General features: G+C 41.7%; 1 long non-coding RNA gene across 1 annotated transcript in view; it reads left to right on the top strand.

The window, feature by feature from the left end:
• Positions 1 to 311, top strand: part of LOC127573874 (uncharacterized) — a 57,922-nt gene extending 57,611 nt beyond the window's left edge. Inside the window, exon 3 of the long non-coding RNA XR_007956831.1 lies at positions 267 to 311. This is a non-coding gene — a long non-coding RNA (uncharacterized LOC127573874). The remainder of the gene's footprint in view (positions 1 to 266) is intronic.
• The last annotated feature ends 15,205 nt before the right edge of the window (positions 312 to 15,516 follow it).

The raw sequence follows: 15,516 nt of genomic DNA, 5'->3' as shown, positions 1-15,516 counted from the left end.
GGATTGCAGGACTTTGATGAATCTGAGAGAAAAAAAACACTGGTCTTCAATCTGGATGGGATGGTTCTGGTTGGGCTACCTGAGACACTAAGTATTTTGACCCGTGGTAACATGGGACACAATAGGGAAGCTTGCAAACATGGAAGGGCTGCTCCATTAATTATGACAGAAATTATTTGTGTAAAGGGGAAAACCTAAAAGTATTTGCTTATCCTTTGCTTACCCACTGTTGACCTGAAACATTGACTGTCCCTTTGCCTCCACAGATGCTGCCTGATGGGAACACTTGCGGGCTACCCCCAGAACACTACGCAAAAGGTGTATTTCATTGTGTGTTTCGATGTACGTGTGACTAATAAAGATCTTATCTTATAAAATTTAACTTGAAGAGTGTGTGATCTCTTTTATTCTGTCCTCCTGTTAAATTGCTGAGGGGAATTTATATTTTGTTTCTGAGCTGATTTAGGGTGTGTGAATAATCTGTGAGATTTGAAATTAGAGACATTGGCATGTTCTATTTTGACAATGACTGTGTAAGGAAGTAAGGGTCAGCTTCAACTTTAAAGAATTCATTTGTGGACTAGTGATTGCATACAAATGAGTTTTTTTCTAAGTGTTTTTTTCAACTTTGGTAACAGTTAAAGAACTGCTTTTATCTCATAGGATGTAAACTAAACTGAGTAGTCTGCTTGGTATGTTTACTAAACATTTTAATTTGGTTACTGAGTTTTGTCAAGTGAGAGCAAATAGCACTGTGAGTGGTTTGTGAGCAAAAGTATTGAAGTTAATTTTTGATGGAATAAAATAAGGATGACCACGGTGGAGTTGTGAGAGAGCTGTCAGAGGCACTGAGGATGGCGGGTGTTAAGGTTACTGCTTGTTCCACTCCCGCTTCTGAGTACAAACTGCCAATCTCAGCAAAAAGTGTCACCTATATAATTAGTGATCAGGAGCGCATGTCTGACAAAGGAATAGTGTAAGTTGTGTAACTGTCAGGCTCACATCGCAGACCAGAAAAATTAAACATTATGAGAAAATCTTATCTTATAAAATAAGAAATGGAAGTAACAGTAGGCCATTCGGCCCCTTGTGCCAAGTCTGGCCTTTATTAAGATCATGGCTGATCTTTTACCTCAGCACCACTTCCTGCATTGACTCCCTTTCCCCTGACTCTAAAAATCTAACAGTCTCCGCCTTGAATGCACTGAGTGATTGAGCATGCACACCCTATTTTCTGGCTGGGGAAATTCATTCTCATCTCTCTCTTGGAAGGCTTGCGATTGTAACTCCTGATTCTAGACATCCCAGCTAAGGGAACCATCAACTCTATACTCACCCTGTCAAGCCCTTTAAGAATGTTACATATTTCAATTTACTCATCTCTTATTCTTCTGAACTCAAGAAAGCACAGACCTAGTCTGCATCTCATATGACATTCTGTCCATCCCAGGAATTAATCCTGGACTGTGTCCTTAAGTCCACGTTGTTGGTTTTACCACTGGATGCCAAATTAGACCTATAAATAAAATTTTGCTGTCGTAATTACACAATAACTTCCATCCCCCCCTGTTAGAAGAGTTATAAACTCCTTGTCTGCTGGATGTAGATTGCATGGTATAAATTGCCTACCTCTGAGAGAATCCATGTGGTGAATCACAAAACATATAGTTAGCAAGTATCCCACTATGGGCTAAGAGGGTGTCCTTTACAATCAGAAGGATGGATGGTATTGTCCTCAGCTAAAGTTTAATGGTGCAATGGTTATGGTTCTTGAGATTAGAACTGGGAGGAAAGTATATATGAAGTGAGTGCAGAAGCTACACATCAAGTAGGCAGACAGGGTTAAGGAAAGATCCATATATGATGAATGTTGGAGGGATGTTAATGCTGAAGGGAGAAGTAAAAGAGGAACAGTGTCCAGCTCTGTCATCAGCAAATGGACCATGCTATTGGGTCATAGGATCTAATGGCTGAATTGTTGGATTCCTTGCAGCACACATGGGAAATGCAGGAAATCCACTGCTATATATGATGGATGGGGTGTGGGGAACTGAAGGAGGATTTAGCCATTGTGGGAGTGATGACTTTGTGGATGGATCCAGTTATGCCAAAAAGGGATAAAGGCAGGTAGGATGTGGAATTTGGGGTTCCAATAATGAAAAAGCCATGTCACTGAAGTTACCAAGTAATCTGAGCATGTGGCAGGTGGGGACACAAGAGACTGCAGATGCTGGAATCTGGAGCAACACACAAAGCGCTGGAGGAACTCAGTGGGTCAGGCAGCATCTGTGGAGGAACATGGACAGTTGATGTTTTGGGTCAAGACCCTTCAACCTGGACCATCACTGACCTCATCACCTCTGGCGATCTCCCCTCCACAGCCTCCAATCTCACTGTTCCCCGACCCTGCACTGCCCATTTCTACCTCTTACAAAAGCAGTCCAGATGAAGGGTCTTGACCTGAAACATTGACTGTCCATTTCCCTCCACAGATGCTGCCTGACCCGTTGAGTTCCTCCATCACTTTGTGTGTTACAGCTGGTGGAGTTGGCTGCCCTTTGATATGTAGTAACCCACCCAGCTGAGTTCTCACTGACATATATTGTCTGTTCAGATTCCACAATAGTCTTGAGATTTGGGAAAAATGAGGACTTGGATCAGCAGGCAGGAGCTATCCTTAAGAGTCCCTATGCTGAGGATAGTGCTGTACATAGTCATGGTAAATAAGGGAACGAAGGACTTGTCCCTAACCAACTACATAACCTTGAATGATCAGGTTGTCGCTTCTCTGGAAGGAGGGCAAGTTAAACAATGCAATCTCCAGATCCAGCAGACAAGGAGTTTATAACTTCCAATAGGGGGATGGAAGTTATTGTGTAATTACAACAGCAAAATCTTATTTATCGATGTAATTTGACATGTCCAGTGATAAAACCAGCCTGTTTAACTGAGTCTACTCATGTCATTTTGGTAGGACATATGATCCAACAATCCTCACACCCAAGAAAAAGCGGTGTTGATGTGCCTGATTGACTCTCTAATTTGATTATGGAAGAACATGTCAGTAGAGCTGACTGTGCTACAGATATAGCTCGAAGTCAGGCTGAAATAACTAAACTACTGGATGATCTTGATGTTACACCACATGTGTTGTGGAATCACAAATAAAGGCTTAGTAAAGTGAGAACATTTACACAAGGCAATAAAATTGTCTGTTGATGGCAACATTTAGATAATATAAATCCTTAGATTAGAATTCTGTCTCATTTGTTTGTTGTGATCTGATTGATCATTGTGGTCTATTTGCTGCATCTGACATAAGAGGAAGCAACAAATGTTACTGCGGGAAGTCTTGCTTCAACAAGAACATAAAAAGATGGTTTGAAAGTGATAGGTCCCTGAGGAGTTAGAATGTCAGCCACTTGTGAGTGGACCCCTGTATCCAGGCTGACAGCAAAAATGAATTTAAATCAGAGAAAACTGACTTTAAATGAATTCAGGAGCTTACACTGCAAAGACATTCAGATATAAAAAAATGACCAAGTTTCACAGCCCAGGAACCAATGGGACTTTTAAATGAGCTTTTAAAACAGGCTGTGAGATAAAAGGAATGCAGGAGTTATTTCTACCGAAGCACGAACATGGTGGACTTCTCACGAACACAAGAAAATAAATAGAACAGCAAACAATCTGAATCAGAACCAGAATCAGACTCAGGTTTATTATCACTGACTTATATGTTGTTAAGTTTATTGTTTTGTGGCAGGTGTACAGTGCAAAGACGTAAAAATTACTATAAATTACATAAATAGTGCAAAAACAAGGAATTACAAGGTAGTATTCATGGGTTCATGGACTGTTCAGAAATCTGATGGCGGAGGGGAAGAAGCTGTTCCTGAAACATTGAGTGTGGGTCTTCAGACTCCTGTACATCCTCCCCTATGGTAGTAACATGAAGAGGGCATGTCCTGGGTGATGAGGGTCCTTAGTAATGGATGCTGCCTTCTTGAGGCACCAATTCTTAAAGATGTCCTCGCTGGTGGGGCCAGTTGTGCCCATGATGGAGCTAGCTGAGTCTACAACCCTCTGCAGCCTCTTTCAATCCTGTTCACTGGAGTCTCCATACCAGGCTGTGATGCAACCAGTCAGAACGTTCTCTACCATACATACAGGTTTATAGAAATTTGCAAGAGTCTTTGTTGACAGACCAAATTTCCTCAAACTTCTAATGAAGTAGAGCCGCTGGCATGTCTGCTTCATGATTGCATCAGTGTGTTGGGCCCAAGATAGATCCTCTGAGATGTTGAGTGCAAGTTTGTTGTTGCGACACCACTCAACCAGCCGATCTATCCCACTCCTGTACACCTCCTCATTGCCATCTGAGATTCTGCCAACAACAGTGGTGTCATCAGCAGATTTATAGATGGCATTTGAGCTGTTCTTGGCTATACAGTGATGAGTGTAGAGAGAGTAGAGCAGTCGGCTAAGCACACATCCTTGAGGTGCGCCTGTGTTGATTGTCAGCGAGGAGGAGATGTTGTTACTTATCCACACTGACTGTGGTCTCCCAATAAGGATGTCAAGGATCCAGTTGTATAAGGAGGTACAGGGGCCCAGGTTTTGAAGCTTGTTGATTAGCACTGAGGGGATGATGGTATTGAATGCTGAGCTGTAATCGATAAACATTAGTCTGACGTTTGTTTTGCTGTTGTGTAGGTGCTCCAAAGCAGAGCAGAGAGCCAGTGAGATTGCGTCCGCTGTAGAACTTCAGATCTGCTGGAGGAACTCAGCAGGTCAAGCAGCATCTGTGGGAGGAAAGGAATTGTTGGTGTTTCATGTTGAAACCCTGGATCAGGACTTTCTTCCCAGAGGTGCTTCTCAACCTGCTAAGTTCCTCGGGCAGATTGTTTGTTGCTCCAGCTTCTGGCATCTTCAGTCTCTTGTGTCTCCAAATATATGGGGTAAGTGGATTGAGCAATGACAAGGGAAGCCTTAGCAATTGTACAGGCACTGCAGACAGGATTGGTCACTTGAACATATGGAATCCGACTTCTCTGTGTGATCCCTCATCTACGCAGTGTTTGAAATCAAAAAGAGTTGCATAGAAATATGTTTTTGAGCAAAATTTAAGATTAAAGAGAACAATCTGGTGAAGGGATAGCAGAGCAGTATTGGTAAAATATTTGTAAGTACACTAAATTACTGAAAGGATATTAAGTTGAATGCTTTACGAGCAGGAATATGTCAGGCATTATGACTACCAGATGTCAATAGTGTAAGAGTATTTTGTTGCAAGATCTTTGGAGGATTCATCATTTTATTACTCCAAACCTTGATACGTTTTGTTGTGACCCAGTCCTGTGGGCAATAGCTGCATCAACCTTGCAATACCATACTGCTTTCTTCCTTGGGAGCAGCAAAAGATTTAACCTCCTCCAGAACATCACGAGTAGTAAAGATTGAAATGGCCACTTTCTTTAAGTGCTCTGGCTTGTATCGACACTTGAGAATGTTGGCCATTAACTATCCTTGGAAACAGCAAAGCAAGTCAGCCAGTTCAAGGGCGGTCAGGGAGGGTAATAAATTCTTGCCTTGTTGGTAACGTCCATCTCTGTGAATGGATGAAAAGAAAATTAGCAAGCAAGATACAACCCAAGTGGTGCAGCTGATGAACTTAGTGAGGATGAAACAGAGAAAGACCTACATTAACTTGGAGCCTTCATGATCCAAAACACTTTCCAATCAATGAAGTTCTTGCAGTGCAATCACTCCTGTAATGTCAAAATTTCCACACAGAGCAGGATCCAACAAACAGACATGTGATATGCTGATTGAGCAATAAATATTGGCTAGGCCTCCAAAGAAACTCACCTTGTTCTTCTTCACAATAGTCCCATAGGATCTTCCTGAGATGGGAGTTGGGACCCTGGTCTCAACCAAAAACAAATGACTGCTCTGATAATGCAGCATTCTCTCTGTATTGCACAATGGTTTCAGCTTATAATTTGTACTCAGGTTTTAGAACATAAAACATAGAACATTACAGCACAGTACAGGCCCTTCAGCCCACAATGTTGTGCCGACATTTTATCCTGCTCTAATATCTATAACTCTTCCCTCCCACATAGCCCTCAATTTCTCTATCATTCATGTGGCTATCTCGGAGTCTCTTAAATGTCCCTAATGTATCTGCCCCCACAACCTCTGCCAGCAGTGCGTTCCATGCACCCACCACTCTCTGTGTAAAAAACTTACCCCTGACATCCCCCTTATACCTTCCTCCAATCACCTTAAAATTATGCCCCCTCATGTTAGCCACTGTTGCCCTGGGATAAAGTCTCTGACTGTCCACTTGATCTATGCCTCTATTCATCGTGTACACCTCTATCAAGTCACCTCTCATCTTCCTTCTCTCAAAAGAGAAAAACCCTAGCTCGCTCAACCTATCCTCATAAGACATGATCTCCAGTCCAGGCAGCATCCTGGTAAATCTCCCCTGCACCCTCTCCAAAGCTTCCACATCCTTCCTATAAGTGAAACCAAGTGACATCTTTCCTATAGGTGAAACCAAACAGTAGCTGGATGTCCAACCAGCAGCTATCAATGGCTCATGGACACACTGGGAAGAAGTGCATTGAACAGCTGTCTAAGAGTCCTGTTACTGTTCAGCTGAAAGGGAGATGTAAGTGCAAGTAACACTGAACAAAACTGAAGTAGCCTCTTTGATATATGTATTAATAGTACGTTACCTGATATACCAATGCATTCGACAGATGGAGCATAAACACAGAGACTAGAAGTTATCTTGAGTATGTAGCATGTTGAACTGGAGATATCCTTGAAAAATATAACCTCAGGAGGATCTGGTGGATGTACCATTGCATGTAGATATAGTTAATAGCAGATTGTGGGTGTCATCATATAAATGTATGAGCATTTCAAAATGGAAACACATCATTCAATTGACTTGCCACTCTTGATGTTAACTCTTCACATTAGCACCAGTTCTTCAAAGGTACCTCCAAAATTTGTCATTTCTATCATCTAGAATGACAAGGGCAGCAAAGTCATGGAAATGTTCCCAACAACAAGGTCCCTTCCAAGTCTTATGCCATCTTGATTTGGAACTGTATCACTTTTTCTTCATTGTCAATGGGTCTGATCCTGTAACTCCCTGCTCAATAGTAGTGGGAGCACTTTCACTAGTGTATGCTTAACTATCAAACCTGGAGGTGAATTTTGCTGTCTCACAATCCTCTTTAGAAAACAATGTTTTCTGTTTTGTCTTCTAACTCCCCTATATTTAATGTGGTATCTATGGTCTCCCATCCAGTCCCTACGTCTTTTGAAAGCACAGCTATATGGAGAGGTTGGACAAATTTATTCTTTTTTCTCTGGAGCATCAGAAGCTGAGCAGAGATCTGATAGAGGTTTATAAAATTATGAGAGGCACATATAGGGTAGACAGTCAGAATCTTTCTCCCAGGGTAGTAAGGTCAAGTACTAGATGACATGTATTTAAGGTGAGAGGGGGAAAATTTAAATGAGAAGTGGGGGGGCAAATTTTTTACAGGGAGTAGTAGGTGGAACAGGCTGCCATGGGTAGTGGTGGAAGCAGATACAGCAGTGGCGTTTATGAGGCTGTCAGATAGACACATGAATATATAGAGAATGGAGGGATATGGATTATGTACAGGAAGAAGAGACTGAATTGAATTTGGTGTTGTGTTTGGCACAGACATTGTGGACTGAAGGGCCTGTTCCTGTGTTCAATGTTCTATGTTCAAACTTCAAAACAGTCCTATCCCATTTTCTCACTACTTTAAACTTTTCTTTCACAATGTACTGCATTGTTCCAATGGTAAAAGACCCAATGTTTTCTTTTTATTGGCACCATCAGGAAGAAGCAGAGCCATTGTGTTCCAAAACGTTCAGCAAAATATTTAATGCTCCATTCTCAATCTGTCCAAGAACATTGGGCCAAGAGCCTTTCAGATGGTGGGGCTTAAGCACCTGTTTCAGTCAGCAGTTTTTTTTAAAATTCAGTTTACTTGACACACAGAATGAGAACTGTTCAGTGTAAAATCAGTTCTGTCTTCTGTTTTAGAAAATGGATCTTGCATCAGTCACTGTTCAGTCTATTCATACATATCATCCCCTGACATATAATCTCCTGGGGCTCAACAGTTTCTGCCCTCATGTTATGTTACCACCATGGTGGATTGTCTATCTTCAGCCTGATTAAATTTGCTAACATTTTCATTTTATCCATTATAATATGACTCATCTCATTTTAGGATTCATCTCCTCTCCAATAATCTCTTTAATGAATAATAATCACATTTTTTGATTACAATCTGCCAATTGACAATTTTACACTCTCAAGGCTTTACTGATATGGTTGTGAAATGTTTTAATGTTCATTTTGATATTTTTGCAATATTTTCTTCTTCCTCCTGAATTTGCCTTATCATGTGTTGAGCTGCTTTTGTGATTTTCTCATATTATTCAAGTTTAATTAGTTTCTAATCTCTTTATTTACCCTTAATCTGGTAAAATGACTAACAGTTTCATCTTTTTTTTTAATGGAGTGAAATTATTCTATATTTCTGTAGACTTTATTTTAATCTATAAAAATGTTTTGCTCCTTTTCTAAAGTATTGTGTGCTGACAAAGCCTCACCTCAGTTCACTTCCCACCTTTCGAAAATCCACATTAATCTAGTAAGGATGATTTCATTACTCTATTGATTGATTTTCTTTCTGTTTTGATCTTAAAGATCACTAGACATTAGAGCCAATATGCTGGGTTATATTAAGATCAACAACTTTATTAATGTTATTATTAGTAACCACATTTAACAATGCTTCCACCTTTAACTAAAGAGGGAGTGTTTTTTGCAACGTACAATACTTTAACATCATAAATAATAACCTCCACATTCTGGAGGCAGGAAATCTTACAGGAAATTGGATAAAGTTTAAACAGTGGGCAGTTGCACTAAAGTAAAAACATCAGTTTTCTGAAATTATCCCTCTTTTTGTATGCTTCTGCTGTCAAGAAATGTATTGACATTACTTTTACTGAAGAGTTGGAAAATGTGTGCTAACTACGATAATAAATTAGCTTGATATGTACTTCAGATGTACATGTGATTTATGAAGGCAGACATCTTTGCAGACTGAAAAATCACAGGAGGAAACATTAGTAAGCAGGGGACTGTGATAAGCAGGATAACTAAGAGGTGAATGTGATGAACTGTCAGAATCATTCTGCAGTCCACCATTGTGTAAGTGATCATCAGTGTAGAGCTGTACCTTGTGTCGGAGAATGTCAGTTGTCGATTAACTGGCTGTTTATGCTCATAGGCACACCTCTAGTTTGCACACTAGATCAGTATGAACTGTGGAACTGATAATACAACAATAAAGTTCTTCCATTGGGAGTCATCACCGGAAGATCCTACAAGCACAGAAGAGCAAGAGCAATATCTCGGCATGAGTTTCATTGAACTGACTACGACAGCCCCATTTTGGACTTGTCAATCATTGTGATTGCATTGGGTGTGCAAGAAGTGCTGTGAGCTGGCAACAGTCAGCCAAACAAAAGCCATGAAGCAACTTAGAACATAGAACAGACACTGGCCCTTTGGCCTGGAATGTCTGTGCTGACCATGATGCCGAACTAAACTAATCCCAACTGCCTGCACAAGGTCCGTATCCCCCCATTCCCCCTGTTCATGTGCTTGTCTAAATGCTTCCTAAACGCTACTATGGTGTCTGCTTCCACCACCACCACTGGCAGCACATTCCAGGCACCCACCGCTCTCTGTGTGTAAAAAAAACTTGTCTCACCCATCAGCTATCAGCCTGCCTACATTTTCTTCCAAATCATTTATATATATCACAAACGAGTTTGTGCTTTTTATTTTGGATACAAGCAGTGAGATGGCTACTGCAAACACTTTTCTGAAGGTTAGTTTAGAAAAAACAGCCTTGTAATTATTTCCAAAGTCTGAATTCTCCTACTTTGTTATTGTACTTCACCCTCCCAGGATCAGCTCTTCCACCTGTGTAGTTGACTATTCATCAAATGAGGTGCTCAAAGATACAGGGTGCCAAGATGCAGTCACCAAAAGGCAAAGTTAATCAAAGGCTGAGCAATTGAAGAACAACAACATTTGAAAGGTTATTGTGTAGGGGAATCATAGTAATTTCTAACAGATGGATCTTCAGAAAGGCATATGTTCTCGTGAACAAGCAACTGAAGTTGTATCTAAAAGACACCATGGTTGGTTTAATGAGAGTGATAAATTAATCTGACTCTTGATACAAGATCAAAGGTGAGAAGATAAATTAAAGAATTGCCGAGATATGCCAAAAATATCATAAAGGAAGGTTCTACACAGAATTGAGAGCTATCTGTAGTCCTTCTCACAACAGTGGAGCTGGTATAGCTAATGAGGGTTAATAAGATAACAAGATATAACTAGCACTTTAAGGGCATGCTTGGTACTATGGTGTCTCTTTCCGATGAACCATTTTATTGCCTGCTGCATAAGGCCAATGATTACATTGTGAATGCTTCATTGACCATCAGTAATTCAATGCACCCACAAAAGCCATGGAGAATTGAAATGCTTTGCCTAATGTGAGGAAGAGAAGTTCCACAGAACATAATACATGCAAGATACACAAGAATAAATGAGAAATGTAAGACTGCTGTAACTATCAGGACATTTCATTCAATATATAGCTGAGAAGACTCTGAGTTGGATTGAAAGAGTGGGCAGGAGGCTTTCTGAATTGCAACAGAGATTCAGGGCAAGTTCTGCTGCCAAAAACATGATCCATATTGCCCATCAAGTACAGAAATTGGGGTGGTGGTGGTGAACAGTATTAACAGCTATATGTGGCCCATCCTGACTTATCCAAATATTTGGACCCAGTCAATCAACTTGGACTTTGGAGATGAGAAATAAAAGCTGTCCAAAAACAATCTGGCTGGGTTCTGAAATAGCTTAATGATAGGGTATATGGAAGGGTAGCTGATACTTTGTATGATTCCTTGTGTGAACTGAGGATGTATTTTATTTGCACACTATTTTGTGGCTGCACTGAAGGAAGCAACAAGGGATCTTCAGGTTGGAACGTGGATAAGAACGACACATTAGGGGAATGGTTCATTTCATCAAATCTGCAAGCAGTAGCAAAAGTCTACAGACAAATTTTACCAGCACTTTTGTAGGCTGAGGTCTATTCCTTCGGGATGTATTCCTGGTACACATTAGTAATTCAGGATGATATGGCACAGGAGAGAGAAACAAAACACAGCCACTATTCAAACACAATCTCTAAGATCTGAAACCACTGAATCATAGAATAATTCTAGCACTGAACATATCATTTGGCCTATCAAATCTGTGCCAGCTCCCAGCAGAGGCAACCCATCAGTCCCATTCTCCTCTCTGTTTTCCATAGCCTTGAAAGTTATTCCCTTTCAGCTGCCTACCCAATTTTTTTCTGAAGGCATTGATTGATTATATGTTCACCACTCATACAGGCAGTGAATTCCAGATCATAACGACTCTCTGAGCAAAAAAAATGTTTCCCTCACATTCCCTCTTGTATCTTTTGCTTCAAGTTTTAACTTGGTCTTCCCTGATCTACGGACCACCTGATTATTGGGACAGCTTCTCTCTGTTTACACTCTCTAAACCAGTCTTGCTCTCTTTCATTTTATTTACATCTCCTCACCATCATTTTTGCTCAAAGGAGAATAACACCATCTTCTCCAGTCTAACCTTATAGCTGAAGTCCTTTATCCTTGGAAATGTTGGAGCTAATCTGTTCTGCACTCTCTCCAAAACCTCCTCACCCATCTTAAATGCAGTGGCCAAATCATAGTGTTAAATTGTGCCTTTCATTAGTGTACCAATTTCATGCACATTTGTGGCATTTCTTGGTGCAAACAGAGCACATTATTTTGATATAATGAACAGATGCATGGTGAAAAGGAGGAACTGGCTCATTAATGACTGAGTGATTGTAGGGCTGAAAAGTACTCTAATCAACAGCTTCATGATTATCTGGCAGGTGATGGAAGACAAAATGAAATTCTTAGATGAATTCTATTACTGAAAGAAACTCCCAATTTAAGAAATTCTTGTTACCTGATTAAACATTCAGAAAGGTTGATTGAGATGTGATTTGAAAGCTTACCTACAGAAAATGATCTATCAGAAGATTACGAAGGATGTACGTAAATGTCATGACCAGTACAAAAGGCAGGAGCAAATTAATAGACACGATGGGACAGATGAGTTGAAGTGTTGTGCATTTTAATGCTTAGAGTATTATGGGTAAGGGAGATGAACTTTGAGCGTGGATCAGTACATGGGACTAAGATGTTGTGGCCATAACAGAAACTTGGTTGAGAGAGGGTGCTTAATGTTCCAAGGTTTTGATGCTTTAGAAAAGATAGAGGTTAAAGGGGTGGGGGTGGGGTGGGAGGTTACGCTATTAGTCAGGGACAATATCACAGCTGCACTCAGAGAGGACATAATGGAGGGCTAATCCACTGAGTCTATATGGGTAGAACTCAAAATTAAGAAAGGTGCAATCATTCTGATGGGATTATACTACAGATTCCCCCCGAATAGCCACTGGGACATTGAGGAACAGATATGCAGGCAGATTAGGGAAAAGTGTAAAAACAACAGGGCTGTTGTAGTGGGGACTTCAGCTTCCCTAGTATAAACTGGGACCTCCTTAGTGCTAGATGGGGCAGAATTTATTAGGTGCATCCAGAATGGTTTCTTAGAATCAGAATCAGGTTTATCATCACTGACATATGTCATGAAATTTGTTACGGCAGCAGTACAGTGCAAGACGTAAAAATTACCAAAAGTTAAGTTACCAAAAAATAAATAAACAAAATAGTGCATAAGAGGAATAACAAAGTAGCGTTCATGGGTTCATGGACCATTCAGAAATCTGATGGCGGAGGGGAAGAAGCTGTTCCTGAAACGTTGATTGTGGGTCTTCAAGCTCTTGTACCTCCTCCCTGGCGGTAGTAACGAGAAGAGGGCATGTCCTGGATAGTGAGGGTCCTTAATGATCAATGCCACCTTCTTGAGGCACCACCTCTTGAAGATGTCCTCGATGGTGGGGATGGTTGTGACTGTGATGGAGCTGGCTGAGTCTACAACCCTCTGTAGCTTCTTTAGATCCTCCATATTGGAGCCTCCATACCAGGCAGTGATGCAACCAGTCAGAATGTTCTCCACTGTACATCTATAGAAATTCTATACAAAATCTCCTCAAACGCTGAATGAAGCTGGTGTGCCTTCTTCATAATTGCATCAATGTTTTGGGCCCAGCATAGATCCTCCAAGGTGCTGATGCTCAGGAACTTGAAGCTGCTCACCCTTTCCACCACTGACGCCTCAATGAGGACTGGTGTGTGTTCTCCTGACTTCCCCTTCCTGAAGTCCACAATCAACTCCTTGGTCTTGCTGACATTGAGTGTGAGTTTGTTGTTGCGACACCACTCAACCAGCCAATCCACCTCACTCCTGTACGCCTCCTCATCGCCATCTGAGATTTTGCCAACAACAGTGGTATCATTGGCAAATTTATAGATGGCGTTTGAGCTGTGCCTAGCCACACAGTTATGTGTGTAGAGAGAGTAGGGCAGTGATCTAAGCACACATCTTTGAGGTGCGCCCGTGTTGATTGTCAATGAGGAGGAGATTTTGTTACAGATCTGCACCGACTGTGGTCTCCTGATTAGGAAGTCAAAGATCTGGTTGCAGAGGGAGGTACAGAGGCCCAGGTTTTGAAGGTTGTTGATTAATACTGAGGGAATGATGGTGTTGAATGCTGAGCTGCAATTGATAAAAAGCAACCTGACATATGTTATGCTGTTGTCTAGGTGCTCCAAAGCCAAGTGCAGAGCCAGTGAGATTGTGTCCACTGTAGACCTGTTGTGGCGGTAGGCAAATTGTAGCGGGTCCAGGTCCTTGCTCAGGCAGGAGTTAATTCTAGCCATGACCAACCTCTCAAAGCACTTCATCACAATAGATATGAGTGTTACCAGGTGATAGTCATTGAGGCAGCTCACCCTGCTCTTCTTGGGAACCTGTATGATTGATGCCCTTTTGAAGCAGGTGGGAACCTTTGACTGCAGCAGTGAGAGGTTGAAGATGTCCTTGAACACTCCAGCCAGTTGGTCGGCACAGATTTTCAGTACCCTGCCAGGTACATTGTTGCGGCCTGATGCCTTGCAAGGGTTCACTCTCTTGAAGGATGTTCTGACGTCGGCCTCCAAGACAGAGGTCACAGGGTTGCCAGATGCTGTAGGGATTTGCACAGGTGTAGTATTATTCTCCCTTTCAAATCCTACATAAAAGGCATTGAGCTCGTTGGTGAGTGAAGCATTACTGCCACTTACGCTGTTAGGTTTTGCCTTATAGGAAGTAATGGCATGCAAACCCTGCCACAGCTGTCATGTGTTCGATTGTGTCTCTAGCTTCACTCGGAATTGCCTCTTTGCTTTCACAATGGCCTTCCTTAGCTCGTACCTGGACTTCTTGTAGGGTTCTGGATCACTGGTCTTGAATGCCTCAGATCTAGCCCGCAACAGACTGTGAATCTTCTGGTTCATCCAGGGCTTCTGATTTGGGAAGACTCGGTATGTTTTTGAAGACACCCACTCATTCATGCAGGTCTTGAAGTCAGTAATGGTTGTAGCATATTCATTCAGATCTGAAGATGAATCCCTGAATATGTGTTAAAGACACTTGGAGGGTACTTTATCCTTGGTATGTCAATCAATAGAATACCTAGGAGACACAAAAGATGTTGGAATCTGGAACAACAAACAATCTGTTGGAGCAACTCAGCATGTCTAGCAGCATCTGTGGGCAGAAGGGAACTGCTGATGTTTCAGCTCGAAAATCCTGCATCAGGACTGAAAGTGGAGAGGGGAGGTGGCCGGTATAAAGAGGAGAGGGAGAGTGGTGAGACAGGAGCCCGAGGTGATTAGTGGGTAAAGAATGGACATCCATCGAAATGATGAGGCAGTGGGGGCTGGGGAATTGGAAGTTGCCAAAATGGTGGAGGGCATGCAAAGTGTCTCGGATGTAGTTGGGAAGTGACTGGACAAGGGGAGACAGGATAGAGTCGAGGTAGAATATCTAGGCTGATTGTCTGAGATTTGAAACTTTCCAAGGCTACTTGTCCCAAACATAAATCCTGATGCTACTCACATGATTTTGCATTGGCAAGTTGTCATGGTGTCTGGAACCCAGACATTGTGTGGGTGGAATGGGGTTGGAACAGAGGGATTGTTGATAATAACAAGTTGCGGCAGCATTCCAGATCATTTCTGTGGGGTCCGCAGGAAAACTTGGTTTATTGGAGGGCTGGGAGGCAGATCTGCTGGCTGAAATGACATTTTCGAACACCCCGTTTCAACATAGTTGTCAGACTTCTTCCTGAGGCAGAATGGTGC

Source organism: Pristis pectinata, chromosome 8 (genome assembly GCF_009764475.1).
Source record: "Pristis pectinata isolate sPriPec2 chromosome 8, sPriPec2.1.pri, whole genome shotgun sequence".
Taxonomy (NCBI): domain Eukaryota; kingdom Metazoa; phylum Chordata; class Chondrichthyes; order Rhinopristiformes; family Pristidae; genus Pristis; species Pristis pectinata.
Note: the sequence above shows the minus strand (reverse complement) of the source record. Positions and strands in the feature narration are given on the sequence as shown.